Source organism: Gavialis gangeticus, unplaced genomic scaffold (assembly GCF_001723915.1).
Source record: "Gavialis gangeticus isolate Ggan-Ray unplaced genomic scaffold, GavGan_comp1, whole genome shotgun sequence".
In the NCBI taxonomy this organism is placed as follows: Eukaryota; Metazoa; Chordata; order Crocodylia; family Gavialidae; genus Gavialis; species Gavialis gangeticus.
The window spans coordinates 16,027,633-16,036,975 of record NW_017729028.1 but is presented as its reverse complement, the minus strand read 5'-3'; positions in this window follow the sequence as shown (position 1 = coordinate 16,036,975).

Sequence of the window (9,343 nt, the reverse complement as noted above, 5' to 3'; positions counted from 1 at the left end):
ATCCCCCAACACCCCCCTACCACTCCCACCCCCCTACACACCCCATACATACAATATACAAAAGCAAGATTTTTTTTTGAGCGATAATGCAATCCCCTCAATTCAGAAAACATAAATCAGGACAAAAATATTTTTTGAAATAAAATAAACATAGAATCATAGATACTAGGGTTGGAAGGGACCTCAACAGATCATCGAGTCTGAGCCCCTGCCTAGGCAGAAAAGAGCGCCAGGGTCAGATGACCCCAGCCAGATGCGTCTCCAGCCTTCTCTTAAAGACCCCCATGGCAGAGGAGAGCACCACCTCCCTTGGAAACCCATACCAAATTTTGGCCACCCTTACTGTGAAGAAGTTTTTCCTGATATCTAGCCTAAATCTGCTCTGTCTCAGTTTGTGAACATTGCTTCTTGTTACCCCAACAAGCAAAGCTATTTAACTGGTGAATGAGTATTTCTAATCCCTTGCTGTGCTCCCTAATGAATTTGTAGGCAGCCACAAGATCACCTCTCAGCCTTCTCTTGCGGAGGCTGAAGAGGTCCAGGTCCCTCAGTCTCTCCTTATAGGACTTGTTCTGTAAGCCTCTAACCATATGAGTGGCCCTCCTCTGGATCCTCTTGAGCCTATCAACATCCTTCTTGAAGCACAGCACCCAAAACTGGACACATTACTCCAACTGCCATTTAACCAATGCCACATAAAGGGGAAGTATCACCTCCTTGGTTCAATTTGTCATGCATCTTCTGATGCATGATAAAGTCCAGTTAGCTTTGCTGTTGATTTCATCACACTGACGACTCGCATTCATCTTGGAGTCCACTATAACTTCAAGATCCCTTTCCGCTTCTGTGCTGCTGAGAGTGTCATTTTCCAACCAGTAGGTGTGCTGGATGTTTTTGCACCCTAGGTGCAGCACTCTACACTTGTCCTTGTTGTACTGCATCCTATTGTGTACTGCCCACTTTTCTAATTTGTCCAGGTCTGCCTGCGATCGTTCCCTATTCTCTGGAGTTCGGACTTCACCCCACAATTTAGTATTGTCTGCAAACTTGGACAGAGTACACTTCACACCCACATCCAAGTCACTGATAAAGTTATTGAAGAGTACAGGTCCAAGGACTGAACCCTGCAGGACCCAACTACCCCACTATCCACATCCTTCCACATCGATACCGACCCGTCTACTACCATTTTGTGACCATATATGATATAGTAGATGATTGACTGTTAGCATATGATTTTTTTTATCTATAATTTGTTACAATGATCTCTTCAGAAAGATTTTATGTGTGTGGCCCATAACATCTCATTAAAACTCATTATGTGGCTCTCTAGCTGAAATAATTGCCCACCCCTGTTCTAGGGCTTTAGGGAGATGGCACTGCTTGTTGGCTTCCTAAATTCTACACATATTTTAGGGAATACACTGGGTTCAGAAGGGAAAATCAAATCACTGCTACTTTTGCAGGCAGCAGATGATTCAGAAGGTAGGGAAAGAGTTTGCTCTCCTCCCATTAAAGAACGTGAGGTGTTTCTTAACAGGAACATCATAGACACTGTGTCCCAGAGAACCTTTTTCTTTCTTTCTTTCTTTTTTTTTTTTTGATTGCTGAGTGGGTCTAAGAAATAAACATTACATTAAGGCTAGCAAAACCATTGGATACTATTATTCATATTGCCAGGTAAATTGGAATGTAGTAACTAATAAAACAGTGTGGAACCTTGACAAAGCCTGAGTTTCCAGAGCTAGCTATCCTATGTATGTATCTGTGGGACTCCCAGTGGCATACCTCAAACTCTGTAACAGGCTGCCTGAGCCAGCTTTCTATCGAGGGCACATGGTTCTAAACTATTACTCAAGTGGAAGAATGATTAGAAATTGACTTTAAGACATGAGAATATAAACACTCTCTCTTTTTTATAGGCTATTGAGTGCATCCAAGGTTTCTGGGATTTCAGGTGTGTAAGCTGGACTCATGGGTTTCTGGTCTTTTGTCCTCTATCAAGCACAGGCTGTGTAAATGCTTCTCACAATCTACATTTTACACATAAATTCTCCAAACAAATTGGGAAGTAGTGATGCTACATATTAGTATGTATAGGTGTGTTCATGTACATTTTGGACATGTTCAAGTATACTTTTTACTTCCATTTGGGAACTTGCCCATTGCCAGAAATAAGTGCACATGAATCAGTTCTTAAAACAGGTTAACTGTGAGAAGAGGCAGAACAGCAGCTGACCCAGATTCAGCACTTGCTCAACTGCACCCTTAACAATATAAGAGAATTCAGCAATAAGCAGTTTTCTTTGTGAGGATGGATCTATGCCAACTGGAGGGAGGATGTGGGCTGGCTTTGGGAAACAGGTTTCTCTGACTCTTGCCAGTGACAGCCCAGGGGTGGGGCTGGCCCAGCACTCAGGCATAGGCTAGATTGTCATACTAGAAGGGGGTGGGGGGTACCACAAAGCCTCATGAGAGCCAGCAGAATGCAACCTACTATGAGTCGTGATGGGATCTGTGCTATAAGTTTGAGTGCTGTAATGAACATCTCAACCTACTATGAGATGTTCATTACAGCACTCAAACTTATAGCACTGAAGTCTGATATCACATCAATCCTGGGTTATCTTAAAGTGGGATCTGCCATTTTTAAGTGCTTTACGTACCCTGACCCTCTGTTCAGTTACAGCTGTAGAACACTTTCTGCGTGCCTACTGTGCAATAAAAGTGCAACTTCTGTACCTGGCCTTCATGACAGCACCATCTTTTACCACACCATGCACTGCACTTCAAGAGGGATGTGGCTAACCTTGATAGGGTCCAAAGGAGGGCCACTCACATGGTCAGGGAGCAGCAGGCCAAGCCCTACAAAGATAGATTAAAGGGTCTGAATCTATTCAGCCTCCACAAGAGAAGACTGAGAGGGGATCTGGTGGCCATCTTTAAACTCACCAGGGAGGACCAGCAGAAAATAAGTGAGGCTCTGTTCCTCCAGGCATCATGTGGGATAACAAGGAATAACAGCCACAAATTGATTGGGAGCAGGTTCAGGCTTGATATCAGGATGTGTTACTTTACAGTTAGGGCTGCCAGGCTCTGGAGAAGGTGGTGCTCTTGCCTACCTTGGGGGTCTTCAAGAGGAGGTTGAATAGATATCTGCCTGGGGTATTATGATCTCAGCACTCATTCCTGCCCAGGGCAGGAGGTTGGACTTGATGATCTGTTCATGTCCCTTCCAGCCCTAGAAACGATGAAACTTATTGTTCCTTCTTTGACTTTAAGGCAAAAACTTTGCCTGTACCTTTCCAATATAATTAGTATTGCTGTCTGGCATATGAAGTATTTCAACAATTCTGGAATAGAAAGAGAGTGATTTACAAGTAGGTATAGTTGAGATGAGTCTTTCCAAGGCAAATAGGTGTAAATGAGTCAAGAGAATGGTTCTGTTTTAAAAGTAGCAAGTGTTCTTGCACACTAAGTAGTATTAGGAAGTGACTCAGAACCAGCTTTCTTAATGTAAAGTTGTAAATGTTTTGGGGTCTATGTACCAATCCCTTGATCTTCACAGTGTGTGAAATTCTGTAGTGTATTATATTTAGACTAGATGATCAGAAAGGTTCCTGTTGACCTTAAAATCTATTTGTTCTTTTTTATTCCGTTTAAGTTCTTGTATCACCCTTGCCATGGTTGCATGTGAGTATCTAGAGTTATTACACTTGATCTGAGCCTTCAAGAGGCCAAAAGCAATAACCTGTGACTAAACATCTCTCATAATTTTTTTTCTCATCCTCTCCCCAGTGGGAGAAATACATGAAGAGGAGCATCTGGTTTTAGTAGGGTTTAAGCTCTTATTTTGTTAGTACATGTACATGTTGCTGTGTACTTACGTTAGAGACAACAAGGTCAAAGAAAACTGTCTCACATTTAGAGTGGAAGATGGTGAGGTTCCCTAAATGGTCTTTCACTTCAACCAGGGCTAGGACTGCAATTTGCCTACTACAGGATTATTTCACATCTCTCGAAGGCATCTGGCCCTGGCTGTAGTTGGTGACAACCAATGGATTGATTGGATCTCCAATCCATTATCAGGATTGTTTTTTGCTAATTAGACAATAATGATTCTTTGATACTGGAAATGTTCATGAATTGGGTTGATTTCAATGAAACTCATCAGGGAAGTTACCCCAGGCCCAAGATGGAATCTTTGCTCAGAAGAGAGAGAATGAAGATGTGCCTACAAGCACTTTCAAGCTTTGTGTAGGATATATCTGAGTGAGCTAGATGCAGTACTGCTAGCCAGACAAGTTTGAGTACCTTCACAAGCTACAGTCACACTTTTAGTAGCAGGAATTCCAAGATAGCTAGGGAACTCACCTGAGGTGTATCAAAATCAGGTTAAAAATTGCTGCTACAGATTAGATAAAAGAAAGACTTGAATCCGGGTCTCCTTATACACCAGGTTCATGCCCAAACTAAGGAAGTATTCTCATACCAGATAGTTTTGTTCTTTACACTAAGGTATAAGTAAATGGTAAAAAAAAAACCCTATTTTTATCTTCTGAATAAAACATGATCGTTATTTTCTAGTCTAGTATGACAATTCCTGAGGTCCTGAATCTGTAGTCTTGTGGTATTTGTTCCAAGTCTGTGTACAAATCTCTAAGCTCAATGTGTGTTATGAAGTATATAACCCATATACATACCGAACAGTCTGGATGTTTTATGCATATAAAACACACATGGAGAACATCTACATGTGCATTTGATTCAGGAGCAGCTTACTCACAAGTAGACTACTTGTGAGGAAATCCTCCCAGGCAGGCGTCTACATGTGCAGGGAAGTGGGAGCAGATTTTCTGCTAATGACAGCAAACTGTTCTCACGTTCTGGGGCCCTGAAATGGGCCCCTGATGCCACCAGGGAGAGCTGGAGGCTTCAGCCACAGCTGCCTGTGGCCAGAGGCCATTTTTAAAAGGCAGCCCTGCTCTCTGCTCCCTGGGCAGCTACTTTTCTAGCCAGAAGCAGTGTGCACAGCACAGGAGCAGAATGTGGCATCTCTCTTGCCTCAGCCTCTGCCTGCCTATGCTGTGGCTGCTCCAGCCACTGCCACTGGCAGTGATGCCCTGCACCCTTAGGTCCTGCTGGTCACTGTGTTGGCCTTGCTGATCTGCTGCAGCAACCGCTGTCTGGCTTATGGCAGTCTGAGCCCTGATAGCTCCCTGCCACCCCCCTGCACAGTGACCATCTGACCAACCTCACTGCACCATCCCAGGGCCCCCACTTCCATGCAGTTGCCTCCTGGACCCTGTCCTGCTGGCCAGAACCCAGAAGAGATGCTGATGACATGCTCCTGAATGCCACCACTGGGGCCAACCATGCCCTCCTGGGCCTCCAGCCACACCACCTCTGGGCCCGCCCGCCCATCCAGGACTGGTAGCTGCACATTGTCTAGGTCACCTGGCATGATAAGCAGTGGCTGGAGGTATTTTGCATGACCTGGGCCACCTTCCTAGACCTCCTGGAGTTACTCCACCTGCACCTGGAGTGACAGAACACCACCACCTCCCCACAGACACCTGGCTGGCCATTGCCTTGATGAAGCTGGCCATGCCTACCAACCTCTGCTATGTTGGCCACCCTCAACACCTTGCAGGATCTGTGCATGCTTCTGGGGGTTGTGTGTGGCCAGCTGGTGCTGATCCCCCTGGCCAGTAGGAAACAGCAGCTGGGCCCAGGTGCTGGCAGGCCTGGCAGGAGCCTGCAGTACCCTGTGAGGCTGAACGGTGCAGCCCTGGAAGCTTTGTGGCACTGTAGTGCCAGGAAGTATCCTGAGGGTGAAGACAGCCTGGCACAGCTGGCCTGTGGCCTGTCCAAGGGGAACCAGTGTTCAGAAGTGGCCCTAGAGTACCTTCACATGCCCCTGGGCTCACGGTGCCTGCAGGCTTTTAAGGGCATGGGCCTGGCATGGAGCTGTCCCAGTGCTGGAGCAGAAGAGGCTCCCACCCCCGGGGCCCAGCTAACCTGAGGCTGGTCCTCTAGTGGCAGAGTCTGACCAGAAGCAACTTTGCTCCCAGTTGGCATCTAAACATGTGCTACTGCATGGTAACTACGCCAGAGTAAACTTGCTACTTTCATTTGCAGGTAGTAACTTTACTCATTAGTAGAGCAATTTAGTGATCAGTAAGCATGTGCACATGTAGACATACTTGCTCACTGCACAGTAAATTGCTCTACTGCACAGTAAAGCATCTCATGTAGATGCACCCATACAGACCAAACATTAGTCTGTATAGTCCCAGTCCTGTGGAGTTTGACATGTACATCATGTGTTCCCTCATAGAATTTACTTTTTGAGTAAATTAGGAGCTAACTTAGATACTAACAAGAGTTACCCTCCAAGTCTGAATTCTGGGCAGCAAGAAAAAACTGAGGTATTTGTAGAGCATGATGGGTGTTTAATTCAAATTCTGAATTCACATGCACAGTGGATAGCAATGAATCCAATTCTGAAAGCTATTATTTTCAGAATCGTTTTATATTTTCCTACTCATTCATTTGGTTTTGTTATGACCTAACCATTAGTCCAAAGCACTCTTTGTCAGGACTGAAAAATGGATATAAAATAGGTGATGTAAATATATCTGCCTATTATACTTTAAAGGCATGTCATAAGGATTAATTAGTTCAAGTCTGTAAAGTGCTTTGAAGATTACTGTGCAGTATTATTACATTCTTTTTGGCAGATAACCAGAGAATTGCACCTGTTAAATACATGATGTTTGTTGCAGATTTTCCTCGTACTGTTGTCCTAAAGGCTGCACCTCTGAATGATGGGCTTTAGGTCTTTGTATATGGATGTTAGTCGTAAATTGTATAAACAGTGGTGGCTACCCCAAAGCATTTAATATTTAAGAAAGCACTGATTGACTGAGTGATTGACTGATACCAGTCCACCTACGACTAAGAAACCTGAGCCCTATGTACTACCCCAACTCCACCCTGGGTGCATCTACACATGCATTTACTCCAGCCCAAATTTATTGTGGTGTAAAATGCTCCAGAATAAGGGGTTTGGGACAAATATGTAGACATGTGAGGATTAGGGAACAGATTTGCACCAAGTTCCCTGTAGCCCTGCAATAGGCCCTGCAGCAACTGGTGGGAGCTCCAAGCCCCCATCCCAGGTGCTAATTCAGAGGATGGCAGGGGGCACTGGGACACAAGAAAGCTCACTCCGGGCCACAGGGGGCTGTCTGCTGCTTAGACAGGGAAAGGGACAATGTCTCTCTTCCCCGGCAGCAGGGAGCTCCTGGCCCTGGTTCCTTGATCAGGGGCATGGGTCTTGGAAAGAGCTGCAGAGGAGGTGGAGATCCCAGCCCCCTGCCCTGATCTGCTGGTGGGGCAGCTAGCAGCTAACTCACTGCCAGCTGCCCCACCAGCAGATCAGGGCAGGGGGTTGAGATCTACCCCACCCCTTCAGTTCTTTCTAAGCCCTGTGCCTTGATCGCCTGATTGGGGCACAAAGTTGGGACCTTCCCCTGACCAGTACAGTTCCCAGCCAGCCCTGTGCTGCACAGGGAAGTCTGCATGTGAAGCCTGGAGATGACTGGTGACTGTCTGAAACAGGACAGTCCCCAGCCACTTCCAAGATACACATGCTTCCCTGCACAGCCTGGGGCTGTCTGGGAGCTGTCCCAGTCAGGGGCAGTTCCCAGCCAGCTCCAGCTTAGGTGGGGCACTGTCCTCATGCAAGGAGCTCCCAACGTCTCCTCCACAACTGCATGTTCTCTTGCCCCTGCCAACAGGGAGCTGTCAGCACCAGCTCTGCAACCATGGGGCCACTTCTGGGAGATGCTCATCTCCCAGCCTAAGCTCCATGGTCATGGGATCCAGGCTGGGATTCCCTTATCTTCCAACCTGAGTTCCGCGGTCATGGGGTCTAGGCTGGGAGATGCTTAGAGCAGGGAGACATAGTCCTCACCTGGGCTCCTGTGGTAGAGTCCGCTCCAGCAGCAAGCAGCTCCTGGAAGCAGAGAGCTATCTTCCATCCCCTGGTGGATGGTTGACTGGGAGCAGATTTTGCTCCCATTCAGGTGTCTACATGAGTGCTTCAGCACTGTTATTAATCCTAGGTAAATTTACTACTGGCATGTGCAGGTAGCAAATGTACTCAGGATTAGGGAGGTTCACTGTGAAGTAAGCATGTGCACGTTTAGATGCACATGCTTACTTCTTAGTAAACTATGCGAATGCAAAGTTAAGCATCTTGTGTAGACACTCCGTGTCTCTATCTAAATTAGCTTACCTTTCATTGGATATGATATGCTTCTTCACTTCTTGTTTTAAACTTCCATACATACTCGCAATCCGTTTTCCCTTGGGGCAGCTGCATTTCCATTGTGGGTGGAATAAACAATGTATAACATATTAATTCAAATCTACAAATTGTTCTGAGATCTTTCAGGATGAAAGACTTCTAAATTACTTATGTTAGCAATTGACTGCTTAGAGATCATTCACATGAATATTGGATGGAGGGAACAATGCTTTCCCCCTGAATCTAAAAGGTTTAAACAATACATCTTGAAAAGTAAGAAAGAAAGAAACTAAAATACACTATCTCAGAAGCATGAAAACACAGCATTCCTTATACTAATAACTTCCTTTCTGAGAACCTGATTAATAATGACCTCTTTAAAGGCTCTTTTATTGAAACTTTTTCCCAGTATGCCTTTCTGGTATCTGCCCATTAAATTTGCCAGAGGGTACTGGCTCTTGCTCTAAAAGTAGTCATTTTGCTGCTGTCTTGGGTGCACTATTCTTTTCTATGGAGAACTACAATTTTTTTGCTTTTTCAGTTTTATTTTTCTTATTCCTCAGCTGATAGGGCATTTGTGCATTGTATTTCATAGTTTAAGATAAATATTAATAGTTTACCTATAATGAAATGACCTGTTTCCTTTAACTAGTTTAAAAGTCATAGTAGGAATGTTTACATGTGATGCTTAATGTGCAGTAGCCTGCTGGGCAAAAACTGTGCTAATATGATACTGAACAGTAGTGTCAATGAAAATTATTAGATTTGGGTGCTGCCAATACAGGAGAGTCGATCCTGACACGTGCAGACAGCCTAGGCTGCATGCCCTCTGCTCGACCCCTGGGCCTGTCAGTCATCCGTGACCTACTTTTCAGCTTCGCACATGCTCAGTTGCCCACAAAACCTGACCAGGCGCATGCTCAGTCTTTCTGCAGCATGACATAATCTGACTAGAAATTTCTTTGCAGGATAGGATCTGATTGGTCACTAAAATTAGTATAAAGACCTGTGAGCCCCCACCAAGGG